Below are 21,419 nucleotides of genomic sequence, written 5' to 3' on the forward strand. Positions count from 1 at the left end.
CAATGACTGGATGTGCCTAAAACGTACACTAAGCACAAAACTCAGCACTTTAATAAACAATTCAGCTTTTAGCTAATTAATAAAGTGCCAAAACATGAGAAAAATATTACTAGACACTTTCCAAAGTGTCGGGAATAAGTTGTGTCACTAAAAATGGTATTAACGACACTTTAAAGCTTTGTTTAACGCTTTAACGGATTACTATCCAACCGAACAACCGGACTTTACCCGGAACATGAAAATATTGTCAATTACATTATTTATCTTTTTCTGAGCCAGTTAGGGTCCCTGAATACCCTAACACCCGCCATAAAGCACAACACACTACTAACCGGGTTAATCACTTAACTAACTAGATTAACCTAACTATTGACTAATGATTAGTTGGAAACTAACCAAGAACCCCCCCCCCCTTGGCTGATTTCGGTCACATTGTGACCATCAATTGTACCATTTTGATTATAATAATCTCTTATGTCTAAAATCAAGGAGACATAGGGACTCATGGATAAAGAACTTGTGATGGTCTATAAGAACATGAGATGGCACACCATAACATTCACAACTCACCACACAAAACAACACTTTCCCTCTCCTCTCTAGAGCTCTCGGCCGAGATCCCCTACACACCCATCAATTTTTCGAGCTTTGATCTTCACATTCCAAGTCCATACAAGTGTTAAGGATCACGTATAAGGAGGCTTGGTGCATTCGGAAGACGAAGGACCTCACTCTATTGCTTTTATCCTCTCATTTTGCGTCTAGATTCTTCCCTAGCCTCGAGCTAGTAGTAAGTTGCCATAATCACCCTCTCGAACTATTTTGAAGTGGTTAAAATGATTTGTAACGGTTAAAACTCGTAAACATGCAAGTTGAAACATGAAAGTCTACTAAAAACACTAAAAGTGATGGTTAAAAGCTTGTTTGTTGTGTAAATCTTGTAGTATTTGATTTGTGCAGTTATTTAGGCCCGATCTATGTTGTGGTAGCTCGGATCATCGTTTAACCCGGATTGGTCATGATCTTGGATCATGACATAAGGTTGTTTTAGAAGTAACAAGGGTTAAAAATGAAACTCTACCACACACAAATCATGAACTTGTGTAAAAACGATTTTGCTTGTGAAATAGTGATTAAAACTAGTAGATATACGGATCTACAAGCGGTATTTTCAAAGAACCAAGTATCAAAGAAATTATGTTTTCTAAAGACGGATCTTACACTAACAAGAATGATTTTTAGAACACACAAGTGTGTAAACACTTGTGTAGCACAAAGTTTCGACAAAATAACTATTTTTGTAAAAGATGACGAGAAGTTGTAAAGACGGAAATTCTCTAAAAACGAGGTTTTTACGAAATCGGATTGCTTTATATAAAGATCCGCTAAAAGTAATGGGATTTACTTCATAATTTTAGAAAACTACAAGTTCATGTGATTTTTGCGATTTATATATTTATTGACTAGTTTGTTGTTTGGAACATTGTTTTGGTTGAATAAGGAAATTGTTGGATTGATTTATAAAAGAAAATGATACGCTTGAAAGTGTGGCCACCTCCAGTTACAGAGGAAACTCTGGCGAAATTTTTCCAAAAACCTAACACTTAGAAATATTTTCACTATAAGTGTTAGAAATACTTTTCGACATGTTTTCAAAATATAAGTTTCGCCACGACTTTATTTACAAAATATCGGAGGTGGGATTTTCACAAAATTAAACGTGATAAATATATATTTAGTAAATATATTTTTCACAACGTTACTTGTCAATTATTTGTGAAGATACATAATATTATTTTTAGGGGTAAAATTGTTACGTCCGCGTTTGCGTCTAATAAAAGACGACTGAAGGACACCAGAAATATAAAAATTTTCTTAAAAGTGTCCAACTTTTCGGAATTTTAAATGATAATATCAATAACGCAGGTGCATTAATTTAACAAAAAGTGGGCATGACCCGTCCATAAAACGAGCATACCCCTGTTTTAAACATAAACAAACTAGATACAATTCTACGATTCATTCGACAAAATACAACTAAGAACCAAAACAACAAATTTTGGACTAAAAACATTTGAACAAGCTAGCGGAAGCGTTTGGTATGACATAACATGAACACGCGCTCGCTCCGATTCTCCAAGTCGCCTGAATTGAGGATTTACCTACATTCAACAACAAAGCTTTAAAAAGTTAGTCATTTACTTATTTACTTATAAAACCGTCACTTTAGTTCCATTCGTGCATGTACTTTCATTTTTCTCACGCATTCGATTACCCAATTAAATGGGTATGACATATATTTTCAAACAACTAACCCGTTGGTAGATGATGACCAAACATAAAATGTTGTATAAACTAAAACGTCCATAGCATATTCTAACCGCATAAGTTACTTCAATCCGATTATCCTTTCAACATTCAACCGTTTCATTATTATATCAACACTTCGAAAGTCCGACATTCATAACCTGCACTTTCAAACATACTCAATAATAACTTGGTTAGCCAAACCCGTAATCTCAACATATTCATTTACTACATCTTCATAAAAAGGACGTCAACCATTTAAATGCATCCAATTAACTTATATTCCAAACCCAAGGGCATTATTAGTAACGCTAATTCTCAAATGCATCCAAATCATGCATTCGCACATACTTGCACACATACAAACTTACAATCATACACATCTACATACCTAATATACATTTAATCATACCTACAATCATGTATTCATACCTACGTGTTCCGTACGTATTTTTGTATACATTTACATGTAATACATGTCCAACTTCATTACATACATCTATCACACTCTTATATAAATTACATGAGGCTTAGACTTGGGTTTACAACTTATAATCGTCAAGGAAACACTCGAAATCATGTTTGGGAGGCCCGTCGTAGTTCACGGATAATATACCGAAGCCTACGGCGCATAAATCACATAAATAATATTTTTGACAGAACCTTCACCCGGCCGTGTCAGTTCACCACCCGGCCGTGTCAACTCTGCACTTTTCCTAGCCATTAATCCTTACCGAAACGGACATAACTCTCTCATTTTTCATCCGTTTTGCGTCACGTTACTTCCTATATGATTGTAATTTAATATTCTATCATGTGATCTTGAAGTCCAACATCCGAGTTAAGGAATTTCTTAACTTATACGTATTCGGCTTGTTATTCATCTATGAATTATTCGACCCATTCGTGCATTTATCAAAATAATCTATTGATTTGACCTCAACTTCATATGAACTTAATAATTAAAACATTATATTACTTGAACAACTAAAGAAATGATTATAGAAATCACTTACCTTGAGTACTCCAATAAGTGTATTTGTCACCTTGCCTTATCTTGACCCGTTATCCTCCTATTCACGTGTCAATCGCTTAACGAGTTCAACATGTATACGTAATCATACGCATCACTAATCACACTTCTATTCACGTGTCAATCGCTTAACGAGTTCAACATGTATCACAATACTACAATGCTAATCAATCTAACAATTTATCATTCCATCATCACAAAAGTCATACATGAGCTTCTAGCATGCATAATTATGTATTTACATCATGTTCATTATTCTTTCAAAATTCCATACTTAGAATGATAACATTTTCTAAGTTAGGCAACTTGTTTCATACCTTAAACATTTCATACCATTTCTTAACACCTTGGTTTTTACACATCCATTCTACTATTTTCTATCAACAACCCGTTTCGACCCGTTGGTGCAATCATATGCATAGACTAGTTGGTAAGTGTTTTAGACACTTAAAACAATCAAATAACTTACTAATAATTTATTAAAATAAGTAGTTCATGATTCATACAAGTGTGCATAACAATACAACTATTTTTACTTAATATTTATACTAAAAAAAATGTGCAGCAACTTTCTGCGCAGCAGCTGTTCACGACACATTTTAACCCATTTATCTTCTGATTCAGTTCTTCATGTTCAAATATGAAATGATCTACACTCAGAGATCTTTCTAAGCATATAAAGATCGTAAAAATCGGACATTCCTATGATTTTATATGATTTTTACAAAATCAGCACAGAAGCTGAAATGCTTCCAAACAGCTTGCTGTCAAAACGAATTTACTAACTTTTCATGTTGTTTTGACCCACTAAATCTCATAACCAGCCTCTTATGACCAAATATGAAATGTAATATGCGAAACAACATTTTCACCGATATAAGGCTCGTTGTCTAACTCCTAATAACGAATGAGATACGGCCTTTACAAGGTGACTATCTAAGGTTGTCAAAAGTAACTATTTTACACAAACTTTGTAGGCATTTTATCAAACACTTGGCGGGTTTCGCATTTGTAAGACATTATGTACAAGTATTTATATGCTTTAACTTTCCACTTCTTGCATTCATCTAATCATCACTACTAAAATCAAATAAATTTATACCATACCCCAACTAGCTAACATAAGAATGCATCACATACTACCTAGTTCATCAACTTAGCACAAAGATTAGACATGAATGGTTCACCCATGTCACCATTCTTACTACTACTACTAGTGGGTTTCATCACAAGTGTTTAATACAACCGGATTTATGCAAAATTCATCTTCATCATGATGATTCTAACTCATTTACAGGTTCAATTCATTCAATTATCATGGATTGCTCAAACTCATCTTATCATCTAACATCATATGACATAATAAAACTTACCCTAGGTTAGGAACTCTTAGATGATTGAGAAATTGTTCACATGCAAACGAAATTCATCCAAAATCGCCTTCAATTTGTAGATTTTCTTGGTAAGATGGAGAAGAAGGGTTCTCCCCCTTCCTGCTCTCCCTGCGTCGCAACCCCCACACCCAACACTGGGTTTTCTTTTCCCCTTTTTTTATATAATTTGTCAAATTTTACATATTAAACCCCCAAGGTTACTCTTTGTTATCATTTTCATATACTTACTCAAAGTTTATAAACTTCCTTTACATTTAAAATTTAACTAATCATGTAGGACATTAAAACATCAAAATATTCTATCACACAAGTTTTGGGGTGTTACAAGTCTACCCCCCTTAAAGGAGGTTTCGTCCCCGAAACCTTTCTCATTACGACTGGACCAATTCTACTCCTACTCTTTCATTTCTTCATTTACAATGCTTACTACCACAGGGATGCATTCGATATCTTGGCAAGAATCTCATTCATTCATAAACGTCTTCGTACACATTGCCCCTCCGTTCTTAAATCAAGTAAATTACTTTCATAATCGCATTAAAGTTAGAATCTGATCCAGAGCTCTTATTAGTGTCGTCTTCACTTTAAAATGCTAGCTCCTAGCACATACCATCACTAGCGCTTCATTCATCGAATTTATTCCAAGTGTATACAGTTATTAATCATACAGACTAAGTCTATGGCTTGTATCTAACATCCTATTTAAGCATATTACATATATATATATATATATTCACTACTTGAAATAAATCAATCCATTTTATTTTATTCATACATCATATACTATCTTTCATTTTATTCACTATGAGCCTTCCTTAACATTCCATTTCTATCCTTACTTCTGATTACCCTTAAGCTTATAGGAGGGGTCGATATTTTATCATACGCATTTATAATCATTCGAAAGACTTACGGTTACAACCAAAACCACCCTTCTTAAACTTACTTATCCGTACTTAACACGAAAACTAAGCATTATTTCCATGGTTACTATTGTTATCCATGCCATGCTTATCTTTTGTACAATGTCTTGTTCAAATGAACATGGCCAACAAGCCGAGCATCAAGGTTAGTATTTCTTAACGATACTTGTTGTCTCTTACATTCTATCAGAATTTCCACAGTTACGAGCATTCAAGTTCTATACCACTCGACAATCATTATGAACATACCTGACGGAAGTAAATTCCATTGATTCGTTATCCATGCCTTACGATGATTATTCCTTTCCGATTAGTGACATTGCGTCTCTATTCTTCAAGCTCATCTATGAGTATAAAACTTAACAACTCAAATCATTAACTACCGAGTTCAAATGGCGATCGCCATCTGACCCGTATGTCCCATTTAATACTTCTACCATTCTTGCATACAACGCATTTGCAAAAATATATTTATGTATATATATATATATATATAAGTTTAAACATAATTTGGGTCATATTACTTAAGGAATATTTACTTGTTCGGTCCGTAATTACTTACACATTCGAATATTTTCATTCTTATCATTCTTTTGCTAATTTGCTTTACATTTACTTAACATGGTCAAGCTATCGACTTCTTCTTATGTAGACTAGTTTCGCCTTTTTATACCTCAAGTCCGCTTCGCGGATTTGAACATTGCATTCATGCTTTTCATTCCTTGAACCCGTCTCGCGGATTCAAGCATCGCATTCGTATCTTTCATTCCTTGAATCCGTCTCGCGGATTCAAGCATCGCATTCGTATCTTTCATTCCTTGAATCCGTCTCGCGGATTCAAGCATCGCATTCGTTTCTTTCATTCCTTGAATCCGTCTCGCGGATTCAAGCATCGCATTCGTATCTTTCATTCCTTGAATCCATCTCGCGGATTCAAGCATCGCATTCGTATCTTGCATTCCTTGAATCCGTCTCGCGGATTCAAGCATGGCATTCATACATTGTTGGTCTGTACTTTTTACAGATTCAACATTTTATTCTTATCATTTGCACTTTTTACTCGTACGAAGTACTCTCAATCTCCCGAGAGTCTTACTACTCATTTCACCCATACGCCCACCTGCTACCCAATTCTAACGAACGTACCTGTAACAATTACCGCGGTCTCACGAACGTCATACGTTTCTTGTGTACTGGCCAGGTACACAATCCACGTACTAGTTTCGTGTCTTCGCGTAATCGCCACATTATGCCCGAAGAATTAAGTTTCGGCACGTTTTACATTTTTAAAATTATTTACCATGTCGTTATCATAATTGTTCAAAATTTTTCTTTCACTTGCTTAACCATACCATTTCATACGCCCATACGTTAGGTTTACGTACCTGGGGTCAATTTGTTTCATTACTTGCCTCGATGCCGGTCCTAGACCGCATTCACGGATCATCTCTTCCAACAATTGCGCTTACCCTTCACAAAACATTTAACACATTAGTATCATCATCATCATTAACGTTGCTTGCATCAGCCATCTACACAATGTCATGTTTACATTTAATACGGATCATAAGCTTTCAACACATCATAGTTCATTAGTCCATATTACTTATTCACAGTCTTACATTTCGAGCTTCACTTCATACATTCGTCTTTTGTTTCATACCATTACGCACAACCATTTACTATCAATTTGTTCTATCCCTACACGGCTTACTTAGTCTCATAAGAACTCAATGGAATCCGTGAATCGGGCTTCCGGGATGGACGGTTAGTTAAAATTATGAAAACTTGAAATTTCAGCGGACTGAAATTATGTAAGCCGTCGGCGACGGCTAAGATGTCCGTCGGCGACGGGCTCTTAAAAAGGGCGTCGGCCAGAGTTCCCGTAAGCAGTTAGATAGGGCGTCGGCCCAAAAAGGGGCGTCGGCGACGGGTAACAACCCGTCGGCGACGGCCTCACGTTTACTAAAATCGCTGCATTCTTTGTTTTGGGCTTATTAATCGTTTTTCGGTTCGGTTCCAGCCATACGGTCCCTGAACTTCTCGTTTAACCTCCAACTTTACTTCCTGTATATATATACATATATATAGCTTAAATATTTACATCATACTCGTATTAAACGAATACTTAAAATTTTACCTCATTGGCGACCTCGGAGCGAGCACACCTTTACACGAGCCTTCGGTTTGAGTTCAAGCACTATTATTACTCTTGCTCGAATCCCTCAAACCTAGGCTCTGATACCAACTTGTTACGTCCGCGTTTGCGTCTAATAAAAGACGACTGAAGGACACCAGAAATATAAAAATTTTCTTAAAAGTGTCCAACTTTTCGGAATTTTAAATGATAATATCAATAACGCAGGTGCATTAATTTAACAAAAAGTGGGCATGACCCGTCCATAAAACGAGCATACCCCTGTTTTAAACATAAACAAACTAGATACAATTCTACGATTCATTCGACAAAATACAACTAAGAACCAAAACAACAAATTTTGGACTAAAAACATTTGAACAAGCTAGCGGAAGCGTTTGGTATGACATAACATGAACACGCGCTCCGATTCTCCAAGTCGCCTGAATTGAGGATTTACCTACATTCAACAACAAAGCTTTAAAAAGTTAGTCATTTACTTATTTACTTATAAAACCGTCACTTTAGTTCCATTCGTGCATGTACTTTCATTTTTCTCACGCATTCGATTACCCAATTAAATGGGTATGACATATATTTTCAAACAACTAACCCGTTGGTAGATGATGACCAAACATAAAATGTTGTATAAACTAAAACGTCCATAGCATATTCTAACCGCATAAGTTACTTCAATCCGATTATCCTTTCAACATTCAACCGTTTCATTATTATATCAACACTTCGAAAGTCCGACATTCATAACCTGCACTTTCAAACATACTCAATAATAACTTGGTTAGCCAAACCCGTAATCTCAACATATTCATTTACTACATCTTCATAAAAAGGACGTCAACCATTTAAATGCATCCAATTAACTTATATTCCAAACCCAAGGGCATTATTAGTAACGCTAATTCTCAAATGCATCCAAATCATGCATTCGCACATACTTGCACACATACAAACTTACAATCATACACATCTACATACCTAATATACATTTAATCATACCTACAATCATGTATTCATACCTACGTGTTCCGTACGTATTTTTGTATACATTTACATGTAATACATGTCCAACTTCATTACATACATCTATCACACTCTTATATAAATTACATGAGGCTTAGACTTGGGTTTACAACTTATAATCGTCAAGGAAACACTCGAAATCATGTTTGGGAGGCCCGTCGTAGTTCACGGATAATATACCGAAGCCTACGGCGCATAAATCACATAAATAATATTTTTGACAGAACCTTCACCCGGCCGTGTCAGTTCACCACCCGGCCGTGTCAACTCTGCACTTTTCCTAGCCATTAATCCTTACCGAAACGGACATAACTCTCTCATTTTTCATCCGTTTTGCGTCACGTTACTTCCTATATGATTGTAATTTAATATTCTATCATGTGATCTTGAAGTCCAACATCCGAGTTAAGGAATTTCTTAACTTATACGTATTCGGCTTGTTATTCATCTATGAATTATTCGACCCATTCGTGCATTTATCAAAATAATCTATTGATTTGACCTCAACTTCATATGAACTTAATAATTAAAACATTATATTACTTGAACAACTAAAGAAATGATTATAGAAATCACTTACCTTGAGTACTCCAATAAGTGTATTTGTCACCTTGCCTTATCTTGACCCGTTATCCTCCTATTCACGTGTCAATCGCTTAACGAGTTCAACATGTATACGTAATCATACGCATCACTAATCACACTTCTATTCACGTGTCAATCGCTTAACGAGTTCAACATGTATCACAATACTACAATGCTAATCAATCTAACAATTTATCATTCCATCATCACAAAAGTCATACATGAGCTTCTAGCATGCATAATTATGTATTTACATCATGTTCATTATTCTTTCAAAATTCCATACTTAGAATGATAACATTTTCTAAGTTAGGCAACTTGTTTCATACATTAAACATTTCATACCATTTCTTAACACCTTGGTTTTTACACATCCATTCTACTATTTTCTATCAACAACCCGTTTCGACCCGTTGGTGCAATCATATGCATAGACTAGTTGGTAAGTGTTTTAGACACTTAAAACAATCAAATAACTTACTAATAATTTATTAAAATAAGTAGTTCATGATTCATACAAGTGTGCATAACAATACAACTATTTTTACTTAATATTTATACTAAAAAAAATGTGCAGCAACTTTCTGCGCAGCAGCTGTTCACGACACATTTTAACCCATTTATCTTCTGATTCAGTTCTTCATGTTCAAATATGAAATGATCTACACTCAGAGATCTTTCTAAGCATATAAAGATCGTAAAAATCGGACATTCCTATGATTTTATATGATTTTTACAAAATCAGCACAGAAGCTGAAATGCTTCCAAACAGCTTGCTGTCAAAACGAATTTACTAACTTTTCATGTTGTTTTGACCCACTAAATCTCATAACCAGCCTCTTATGACCAAATATGAAATGTAATATGCGAAACAACATTTTCACCGATATAAGGCTCGTTGTCTAACTCCTAATAACGAATGAGATACGGCCTTTACAAGGTGACTATCTAAGGTTGTCAAAAGTAACTATTTTACACAAACTTTGTAGGCATTTTATCAAACACTTGGCGGGTTTCGCATTTGTAAGACATTATGTACAAGTATTTATATGCTTTAACTTTCCACTTCTTGCATTCATCTAATCATCACTACTAAAATCAAATAAATTTATACCATACCCCAACTAGCTAACATAAGAATGCATCACATACTACCTAGTTCATCAACTTAGCACAAAGATTAGACATGAATGGTTCACCCATGTCACCATTCTTACTACTACTACTAGTGGGTTTCATCACAAGTGTTTAATACAACCGGATTTATGCAAAATTCATCTTCATCATGATGATTCTAACTCATTTACAGGTTCAATTCATTCAATTATCATGGATTGCTCAAACTCATCTTATCATCTAACATCATATGACATAATAAAACTTACCCTAGGTTAGGAACTCTTAGATGATTGAGAAATTGTTCACATGCAAACGAAATTCATCCAAAATCGCCTTCAATTTGTAGATTTTCTTGGTAAGATGGAGAAGAAGGGTTCTCCCCCTTCCTGCTCTCCCTGCGTCGCAACCCCCACACCCAACACTGGGTTTTCTTTTCCCCTTTTTTTATATAATTTGTCAAATTTTACATATTAAACCCCCAAGGTTACTCTTTGTTATCATTTTCATATACTTACTCAAAGTTTATAAACTTCCTTTACATTTAAAATTTAACTAATCATGTAGGACATTAAAACATCAAAATATTCTATCACACAAGTTTTGGGGTGTTACAAAAATATAATATTATCGAACGTTAACGAATCCAAAATAATACGAACGCTTTCACAATAAATATATAAGTTACACCGGTAATTATTATTACCACTTATTATTATCACTCGATCATTAAAACGTAGCTTACGCATTTTAAATAAATATTTATGAACGCGTATTTTTGTCAAGGTATTATTTTGGGAAAATTATGTGAAATAAAAATATAATATTTTTGAGAAAATAATTATATTTTGGAGTTAGGAATAAATATATATTAAGTGAGACTTAATAATATATTTTAAAGATATACGAACACACATGTATTAAATCCCCCATCCGTGGGAAGGAAAATAATTACCAAGTATGCACAGAATGTAAACACGAAATAGTTGTCTAACTATTTCCCAAAACTTAAACCATAAAGCTAAGGCACGGCCGTCCGTCTAATAGAATTAGTACATGTAGGTCGAGCACACACAAGTTTCCTATAATAGTCTTCGTAGGAAACATTCTCCTACCCGTTGTTCGAAACCCCATGTTTTTGTTACTACAATGACAACATCTTGGCAATTAACAGATTCGCTAAGAATCCAAACATGACCTAGAGTTCTACTTTGGGAAACGGAGGATTCATTCGAAAGTGAAACAATCACAGTTGTCTTCACAAGTTTCCTCTAGAATTATCCTAAAGTAGGGGAGATTGTGACACCTGTGTCACCACGAACACCAAACAAATGCAAATCCAATGAAATATAGTGTTTCATACTTGAGGATTTGTATAAATATGTGTATCATTTGCACATATCAATTCTTGTTCGATTTCGAGCTTTAAATCGCTTTCTGGAAGGTTATACGCGCACTGGTGCGTAAACATAATCAGTTTAACGCGACAAATACTCTGGGATAGTGAAATAGGCTTAACGGACCTTAAATAACCTTTACATAACTTAGAAATAAGTTTTGTAAGGTTTGGTACGGCAAAAACAAGTTTATTCGATCGCAGGGACTATTTGCGTCAAACTGCGAAACTATACCGATTCGTAAGGTAACTTACAGTCCGGAACTTTATCATAAGCTAAACATACCATATATAACCTAAACATAGCTTAGAAATAAGCTTTGATAGGTTCGGTGTGCGAAAACATGCTTATATGATCTTACAAGGACTAAAAGTGTCAAAAACGGCGTAAGTTTGCATTTTCGCGCATATCTTACGTTCTAGCCACATCTGGACATCCAAAATTTTGGACACACTAAAATATTTTTATTTTAGTGATCGGCATGCAAAAATTCCATCCGTCGCTTAATTTGGTTCGTTTTCGCGTCCGTTTGAGTTTCGTCGTAATTTAACGAACAACGCGACCGTATGACCAAACGAGCCGACATCCGAGAGTTTTATGAGCATATTTTGAGTCCTCTAAACTTTATTGACCTTGTAGAGCCTTGAAAATGGCTTAACGGGTGTCAAAAGTACCAAAAATGGACTCGAACAAATGCAGGGACCAATGCTGTAAATATGTGAAAGTTGCTGGTCTGCAGGTCCTTGCGGACCGTATGCCCTGGACCTTACGGTCCGTATGGCAGGCCCAGCGACTAGAATTCCATTTTCAGCATTCTGTTTGATCTTCAGGGGCTATTTATGCAAATTCTTTGTGTGATGGGCAAGTGTAAGTATTCTTCAAGGCTACAAATCAGTTCCTAACACATGTAGGGTCATGATTTCTTCCTTGTTGGCCACACAAAACTTGGCATGATCTTGTAACTTTGCTACAACTATAAATAGCCAAGCCAATTCACTATTTCCTTGCTTATTCTTCTCATTTCTCCTTTCTCATCTGCTTTGGAGCTTCCTAATCTGATTTGGGAACTTGTCTTCTTTGTAGAATAGATAGCAAGGACTTTAGTGAGCATTCTTTCATTCTTTTATTGCTTACTAGTTTAAAAAGTCAAACAGTGTTTGACTTTCAGTTTAACCAGTTTATGGTCAACGCAAAGTTCGGTTGAACTTTGCAACGTGATTGTAATCACGTTGGTTATAATCCTTAGTGATTATACCCGCTGATTACCACGTTAACTAGGTGTAGTGACGAGTCAAAGTTTCGGTCAAAATGCTTTTTAGCACGCATTTTGCAACGGAACTACTTTTAGGTATCAAAACACTTTGTTTTGATACCAAATCAGTAGGTTAAACATGTTTTGACATGTTTAACTCGTCACTATTAGTTTAGTGCTTGTTTAGGGTCGTGAGTTAAGCGGTCTAAACCACCGCTTACACTTTCGAACCCGACCCGTTTGATCGATCTTTAGGATCTGACCAAGCTTGTTTAGTAATCATAGTTGCATAGGGAATAACCTCTGAGGTTATACCTTATGATCACTTAGGATTGGTTAGTCGTATGCTAGTTAGCTTGTATGCCCATAGGAAATGACCAAAATGCCCTTTTGAAGCTAAAACTCCGTATTTTGCCTATATGAACATATTTTTGACATATAAACTGATTTAGTAAGATGTTGAGGGATAATTGGGCATGTAAGACTTGGCATAGCACATAGTTAACCATCCGAACATAGTTTTACGCAAACGACGCATTCTAGTAGCTTATGTTACCATAATGTGTCGAAACGGTCAAAAGCACTTAGGTAGACTTCCAAATCAGAATCTTAGGTCTATTAAATCATGCCATATGAGTTCCAATACTCATTTGATTTATAGAACTTCATTCTATCCTATCTCCCGACTTAGGATTCGATTGTTTAACATAGTGATTCTATACTAGGTGCCACTTGATTCCTTGATTTCCCGAGCTTTGTTAGGACACTTAATCAAGGATACTTGCAATCTCAAGTGAGTACATAGTCCCCTCTTTTACTGTTTTCAAATGTTTTGGGGTGAAATATATGTGCCTATTTGTTATTTTCATGATTTGAAACAATATGATTTCACATGCTTAGTACTTATTCTTTTGACAAATTAAACAATTACCTATGGTTTAAACATTGATTTTCAAAACTTATAAAACTAATTATTGGATTGTACCTATTTTATACATTCACCCAGCCGATTTGTAGTATGATATAGCGCTATAGGACTAGACACCCCATTCCTGTTGTATGGAATGTCAGAAACCAAATTTTAACCGAATAGAAATTGCCTTTGTGGTATTTCTATAGTCTCCAAAGTGTAGTTTGATACACTAAGGCTTGATTGAATACCAAATCACACTTTCTTTGTATATGTTGATATACTACAAAAGTACAGTCTGATGTGCTCTCAAATGTGATCTACCAAAGTATATTTTGATATACTATGTACAAAATCCAACATGTGTTTTAACATACTACTTTGTTATTTACCAAAGCATAGTTTGATATGCTGCTGTTTACCAAAGTATAGATTGATATACTACCTGTCACACCCCCAAAATCCCACACGCGGAGTACCACCGCTTGGAGGCGTGACATGACCAGGATCAAGCCACCAATCATATTGAACAAGCATATAATAGTTAAAGTAGTTTATAAAACCCAAATCTAATACGTTTGACGTTCAAACCAAACTTTGTTTAAGTAGCGGAAGCATTAAAGTAAAAGCCCAAAACATAAGTATTAATGTATGAATGTCATAAGTGTTTAGTAAGCATTCACAAATCCTTGTCCACAACGACCCGCTCCTCCTTGTGCAAGCTCCATATGATACCTAAGGTCCTGCAAGGCATGCAGCAGAGAGTCAACAACTAGTTGAGCGAGTTCACAGAAAGTAGGTTCGTAACAGTAATGCGTAAGTTCATCTAGTGGGGGCTTCCCATGCAAGTATATACTACTGGTGGGGGATTCCCACATTTATCCTTAATAATGGGGGTTTCCCATTATGGTACTTACTAGACTATTTGCAACCATGTGTTCTTCTTAATCCGAGAACAGGAATACGTACAAGGTCACGCAGGATTTACGTGAGTGCCCTTCCCCGAGGACAGTGGTACGCGTGGGGTTTACGTAGGATTTACGTAAGTGTCCTTCCGACCCGGAAGACAGTAGTGGGTATTAGGTTACGCAGGATTTACATAAGTGTCCTCCCGACCCGGGAGACAATGGTAGATACTAGTTTACGCAGGTTTTACGTAAGTGTCCTGACTATCCTGAGGACGATGGTCTATAGTCTAGCAATAGCGTAAGTACGAGAAATCATCCATTTCAAATAATCCAACCCAATTCCCAACCCGGGAATCCCATGCCTTGGCTGTGTGAACTCACCTTGGTTTGCTCGGCAGATACACAAAAAGGTTCCTTGAACTAGAGTGGTCAACCACGTCCTAACAGGGTTACCATACAAGTCAGGTTTTGACTCAAGTATTGCACGTATGTTTCACACAAGTTAACACGTATAGATCATGGCAACACTTAACAATCAAGTAATGCATCAAGAAGCCCAAATAATATCGGCCCAACCCGTTGTGCGATCCGCCTACTAGTGCGGTCCACAATGGGTTGTGTGATTCAACTAAAACAGCCCAACCAGTACCCGGCCCAAATATCATAACGGATCAGCAATACATTCTCGGCCCAACAGATAACATATAAGTGACATTGTGCGATCCAAGCAGACTTGTGCGATCTGCTTGGGTTGTGCGACTGGGTTTGGACTTATCCGGCCCAATGGCATAAGTAGTCCAAAAACATAACGGCCCAACTAAAAAGTCCATAGCAGCTTGTGCGGTCTGGTTATCCTTGTGCGATCCAGTCAAGCTTGTGCGACTGGATAGTCTTGTGCGATCAGAAAGCTTACATGATGATTCTGATCTTGTGCGTTTAAACATGTGCGATCAGATCAGATTTCATGTAACCTGACCTTGTGCGATCCATTTAACTTACCCGAAACTTATGGCAATTGGTTACACAATTAATCAGTTTCCAATTTTATCTTATCAATCAACATAATTCCAACTAATTGGTTACATACACTCGATCAAACAAGGTCTTTAGCATCTTATTCACATAAACCCTAATCATGTTCATAATCACACAATAATCAAGATGCTTAATCATAACTAATTCAATGATACCCAACATGTAAACAACCCGAGTTCTTATGTAACATAATCGATCAGTAGGATTATTCTAGCAATCATGTATCATCATATAATCACACACACACATACGGCTGATTACATGCATCTATTCGGTTCTTTAGTTAACATTAACAGCCGATTCATATGAACATAACCACATAACATCATTAGCTTATCATCACACATACCACCCTAATCGGTTTAGTCTAGCACGGATTCATATCATCATTCAACAAGGAAACAATAACAAGATACTAACCGATATGAAAGAGGGTAAACAAGAATTGATCCAACGAGTAATCCTGGTGCCGCCGGCTTCGAAGGAGAGAAGAGGGAACTAGGGTTCTGTGTGTGTAGAGTGTTTAGCAAACAAATGAGGAGCAACTCCCCCCATTGTGCATGTGTACGCATAAGAGGAAATGGGCCGGCCCTTACTTGGGCTGCCCTTGATCCGATTACAAGGGTTAAGGCCCGAAGTGGGCTTGTGCGGTCGTGAATATTGTTGTGCGATCGGATCATGATGTGCGTTTGGTTCGTGTAACATTCACATAACATATATACATACATTTACACCAAGCACGCATCAAATATATCATTCATTAAGTCAATCATAGAGCTTCACATAAGCACGTAACGTTACAAGATAGGTCTAAAGTACGAGTTGTCACATTATCCCCAACTAAAAAGAAATTTCGTCCCGAAATTTGGTATGCACTCACTGAGGAAGCTAGGTAAGTTATATCGTTCACGGGTTTCGTTTACTGGTTTTCCTGAGGTGTCACATCCTCCCCCCGTTGATCTGGAATTTCGTCCCGAAATTCCGCAGTAGTAGCTTCAGCCTCAGTAGTGGTTGCATTGGTTCTGAATAACTGGGGGTACTTTTCTGTCATCCTGTCTTCGCGTTCCCAGGTGTACTCTGGACCACGTTTGGAGTTCCAACGAACTCGGACAAGAGGGATTCTCTTGTGTTTGAGGACCTTAACATCCTGGTCCGTGATTTCTACAGGTTCCTCGACGAACTGCAACCGCTCGTCGATAGTGAGCTCTTTCAATGGAATTATTAGGGTCTCATCTGACAAGCATTTCTTCAGATTCGACACGTGGAAAACATTGTGAACTGCCCCGAGTTCAGCTGGTAGGTTTAGCTTGTAGGATACTTTGCCTATTTTCTCAGAGATTTCGAATGGTCCGACGTATCGTGGATTTAGTTTGCCCCGTTTGCCAAAACGAACCACACCCTTCCAGAGTGAGACTTTAAGTAAAACCCGGTCCCCGACCTGAAATTCCAAAGGCTTTTTACGCTTGTCCGCGTAGGCTTTCTGACGGTCGCGTGCTGCCGCCATGCGTTGTCGTATCTGTGCAATCTTTTCTGTGGCGTCCACCACAATCTCTGGACCCGTGATCTGACTATCCCCCACCTCTGCCCAACAGAGAGGTGACCGGCATTTACGTCCGTACAATGCCTCGAATGGAGCGGCTTGTATGCTGGTGTGATAACTGTTATTATATGAGAACTCCACCAAAGGGAGGTGCTTTTCCCAGCCGTTGCCGAAATCAATAACGCATGCCCGCAGCATGTCTTCAAGAGTTTGGATTGTTCGCTCAGACTGCCCATCCGTCTGAGGATGATATGCTGTGCTCATGTCTAACCGTGAGCCGAAAGATTTGTGCATCACTTGCCATAGTTCTGACGTGAATCGTGCATCCCGATCCGAAATGATGGAGGTGGGCACTCCGTGCCTCGAAACAACTTCTTTGAGGTAGATGTCTGCGAGAGTGGAGAACTTATCCGTTTCCTTTATAGCTAGGAAGTGTGCAGACTTGGTGAGTCGATCCACGATCACCCATATGGTATCATTCCCCCGCTGGGATCTAGGTCGGCCTGTAACGAAATCCATGGAAATTTCTTCCCATTTCCATTGCGGTATCTTAGGTTGTTGAAGTAGGCCCGCTGGTTTCTGGTATTCAACCTTGACTCTCGCACAGGTCAAGCACTTGCTGACATAGGTAGCGATGTGAGCTTTCATACTAGGCCACCAATAAGTAGTCCTGATGTCGTGGTACATTTTATCCGACCCTGGATGTACCGAGTAGCGGGACTTGTGAGCTTCATCCATTACCAGCTCGCGTAGACCGCCATAAAGTGGGACCCAAATACGCCCCGTTACATAGTAGGCGCCGTCTGCCTTTTGTTCCATTCGTTGTCGTGAGCCGCGTAAGGCTTCAGCTTTGACATTTTCGGGTTTCAATGCTTCTACCTGAGCATTTCGTATCTGCGCTGGAAGACTGGACTGTATAGTGAGCTGCAAAGCTCGTACGCGTCTAGGTAGAGTGTCCTTTCGACTGAGGGCGTCAGCCACAACATTGGCCTTGCCTGGATGGTACTTGATGGCGCATTCGTAATCGTTCAGAAGTTCAACCCATCTTCGTTGACGCATGTTCAAATCCTTTCGCTTAAGGATATGCTCGAGACTCCTGTGATCGGTGTAAATCGTGCACCTGGTACCGTACAGGTAGTGTCGCCATATCTTAAGCGCGAAAACAACAGCTCCCAGCTCTAAATCGTGCGTCGTGTAATTTCGTTCATGTATCTTAAGTTGGCGCGAAGCGTAAGCAATGACCTTGTCGCGCTGCATTAATACACATCCAAGACCCTGGATGGATGCATCACAGTATACTACGAAATCGTCCGTGCCCTCTGGCAAGGAGAGGATAGGTGCACTGCAATGTCTATCCTTTAAGTGTTGAAAGGCAGTTTCCTGCGTGTTGCCCCAGCGGTAGGTGACACCCTTCTGTGTCAGTAGTGTAAGCGGCTGAGCAATCTTTGAAAAGTCTTTAATAAACCGTCGGTAGTAACCTGCCAAACCCAAGAATTGGCGTATTTCCGTTGGCGTACGTGGGGCAGGCCAGTTCCTGATCGAGTCTACCTTGGATGGATCGACATGGATCCCATCCTTGTTCACTACATGGCCTAGAAAGTGGACTTCACGAAGCCAGAAGTCGCATTTCGAAAACTTAGCGTACAGCTGTTCCTTTCGAAGGAGTTCCAAAATAAGGCGTAGGTGCTGTTCGTGTTCCTCCTGACTCTTGGAGTAGATCAGAATGTCGTCGATGAAGACAATGACGAACTTGTCAAGATAGGGTTTGCACACCCTGTTCATAAGGTCCATAAATACGGCAGGTGCGTTCGTTAACCCGAACGGCATGACAAGAAACTCGTAGTGGCCGTAGCGAGTTCTGAATGCTGTCTTGGAGACGTCCTCATCCCGGACTCTCAGTTGATGATACCCTGACCGTAGGTCTATCTTGGAGTAGTAACACGACCCTTGCAACTGGTCGAATAAGTCGTCTATGCGTGGAAGAGGATAACGGTTCTTCACCGTCACCTTGTTGAGTTCACGGTAGTCGATGCACATTCTGAACGTACCGTCTTTCTTTTTCACGAATAATACTGGAGCTCCCCAAGGCGAAGAGCTTGGACGAATGAAGCCCTTTTCCAAGAGCTCTTGTAGCTGCTTTGACAGTTCCTCCAATTCTGATGGAGCTAGACGATATGGTGCGCGAGCTATGGGTGCTGCTCCTGGAGCGAGCTCGATTTGAAATTCGACCTGACGGTGAGGCGGTAATCCAGGAAAATCTTCAGGAAACACCTGAGGGTAGTCGCGTACTACTGGAATATCCTCCAGCTTCCTTTCCTTTGCTGATGCGTCTGAAACGAGTGCCAAGATCGCGGTGTGACCCTTCCGCAGACACTTCTGAGCCTTTAAGAAAGAGATGATGCCTACCACTGCACCACTCTTGTCACCTTGAACTTCGAGAGGTTCTTGACCAGAACGGGGAATGTGAATAATCTTCTCACTGCATAAGATCTCTGCCTGATGTTGGGATAACTAATCCATCCCAATAACGATATCAAAACTTCCCAAAGCTATGGGAATAAGGTCGATCGAGAAAACTTGACCGGCTAAGACGATACTACAACCCCTGACTATCTGCGTGGCTTCTAAACTATTACCATTAGCTAGTTCTACGACGTGTTTGGTGTTTAGGGGTGTTGATGTTCGTTTTAACAATTTACTGGCTTTCACAGAAATATAACTTGTATCCGCACCCGAATCAAATAAAACAGTAACATAAATATCGTCGAGGAGAAACTTACCCATAACCACATTGGGATCGTTCATTGCGTCTCCTCGTCCTAGCACGAAAGCTCGACCCCTTGCCTCGTTGCCATTATTGTTGTTGTTTCCCCCGTTGCCCTGGTTATTGTTGTTGCGATTCTGGTTCCGGTTCAGTTGAGGGCAATCGCGTTTGTAATGACCTTCTGCCCCACACTGGAAACATCCCCGGTTTCCACGCTGTGGCTACTGCTGCTGTGGGTTCTGTGGAGCTGGTTGTAGTGGGAGTAGTGGCTGATGCGGTAGCACTGATGATTTTGGGCAACTTGTTCTGTTCCACTGCCTGATCCGTGAGGCGATGAGCAAGACGCTGAATGTCTTGGATGTTGTCGAGGTTTGCCGATGTAACATGGCTCTGAATCTCTGAGGCTAGACCCTTGAGGTACAACTCGATGCGCTTAATTGGGGGGTCTACCATGGTTGAACACAAGATGGCCAGTTTGTTCGATCGCTTCGTGTAAGCTTCTATCTCTGACCCCGTCATCTTCAAGTGATAAAACTCATTTTCCAGCTTATGAATGTCGTCACGTGTGCAGTATTCTCGCTTGATGAGTTCCTTGAAATCGTTCCATGGGGTGGCGTTAGTAGCTGCCAACCCTAAGATCTGAACTTGGGCGTTCCACCAAGTTAGTGCTATTCCTTCTAGTGTGCCAGTGGCGTATTTCACCCTGCGAGCCTCAGGGCTTTCACACATCTCGAACACTGACTCGAGCTTCTCAAACCAATGGAGTAGTCCCACTGCTCCTTCCGTGCCACTAAAAGTGCTTGGACGACAGTCCATGAAGTTCTTAAAAGTGCAGACAGGCTGCTGCGCTGGTTGACCTATTGTGTATGAATAGGACGAAGTTAAATACGAGAGTTAATGCAGGATCTAAGGATCCTAGTGTGAGTCTATACTGCAGGGTATACTACCTGCTTGAGTAGCTGCAAGTGCCGCAGCAACTTGAGCTTGAACGAGAGCCTCTAGCTGGGCTTGAGTCATGTTAATTCGTCCAGACATGATCTTCATTGTAAAAGTAGCGTAAGTGAGAATGGTTCGCGA

At 38.8% G+C, this 21,419-nt stretch overlaps 2 long non-coding RNA genes across 4 annotated transcripts; both read right to left on the reverse strand.

Moving 5' to 3' along the window:
* Window positions 1-1,890: 1,890 nt before the first annotated feature.
* Window positions 1,891-5,176, reverse strand: LOC110890098. 2 transcript variants are annotated; one of them, XR_004870966.1, is made up of 4 exons: window positions 4,714-5,176; window positions 3,324-3,380; window positions 2,382-2,468; window positions 1,891-2,162 (listed from the first exon to the last, which is right to left on the reverse strand). It is a non-coding gene; the product is annotated as an uncharacterized LOC110890098 (long non-coding RNA). The 2 variants fall into 2 exon arrangements; XR_002564221.2 differs by having other exon boundaries at window positions 2,316-2,468; window positions 4,714-5,171.
* Window positions 5,177-6,950: 1,774 nt separating this feature from the next.
* Window positions 6,951-11,109, reverse strand: LOC110890097. Of its 2 annotated transcripts, none has more exons than XR_004871177.1 (4): window positions 10,806-11,109; window positions 9,416-9,472; window positions 8,408-8,560; window positions 6,951-7,127 (listed from the first exon to the last, which is right to left on the reverse strand). It is a non-coding gene; the product is annotated as an uncharacterized LOC110890097 (long non-coding RNA). The 2 variants fall into 2 exon arrangements; XR_002564219.2 differs by lacking the exon at window positions 6,951-7,127 and adding an exon at window positions 7,987-8,254 and having other exon boundaries at window positions 10,806-11,108.
* Window positions 11,110-21,419: the final 10,310 nt, after the last annotated feature.

This window comes from Helianthus annuus, chromosome 11 (assembly GCF_002127325.2).
Source record: "Helianthus annuus cultivar XRQ/B chromosome 11, HanXRQr2.0-SUNRISE, whole genome shotgun sequence".
Lineage (NCBI taxonomy): Eukaryota > Viridiplantae > Streptophyta > Magnoliopsida > Asterales > Asteraceae > Helianthus > Helianthus annuus.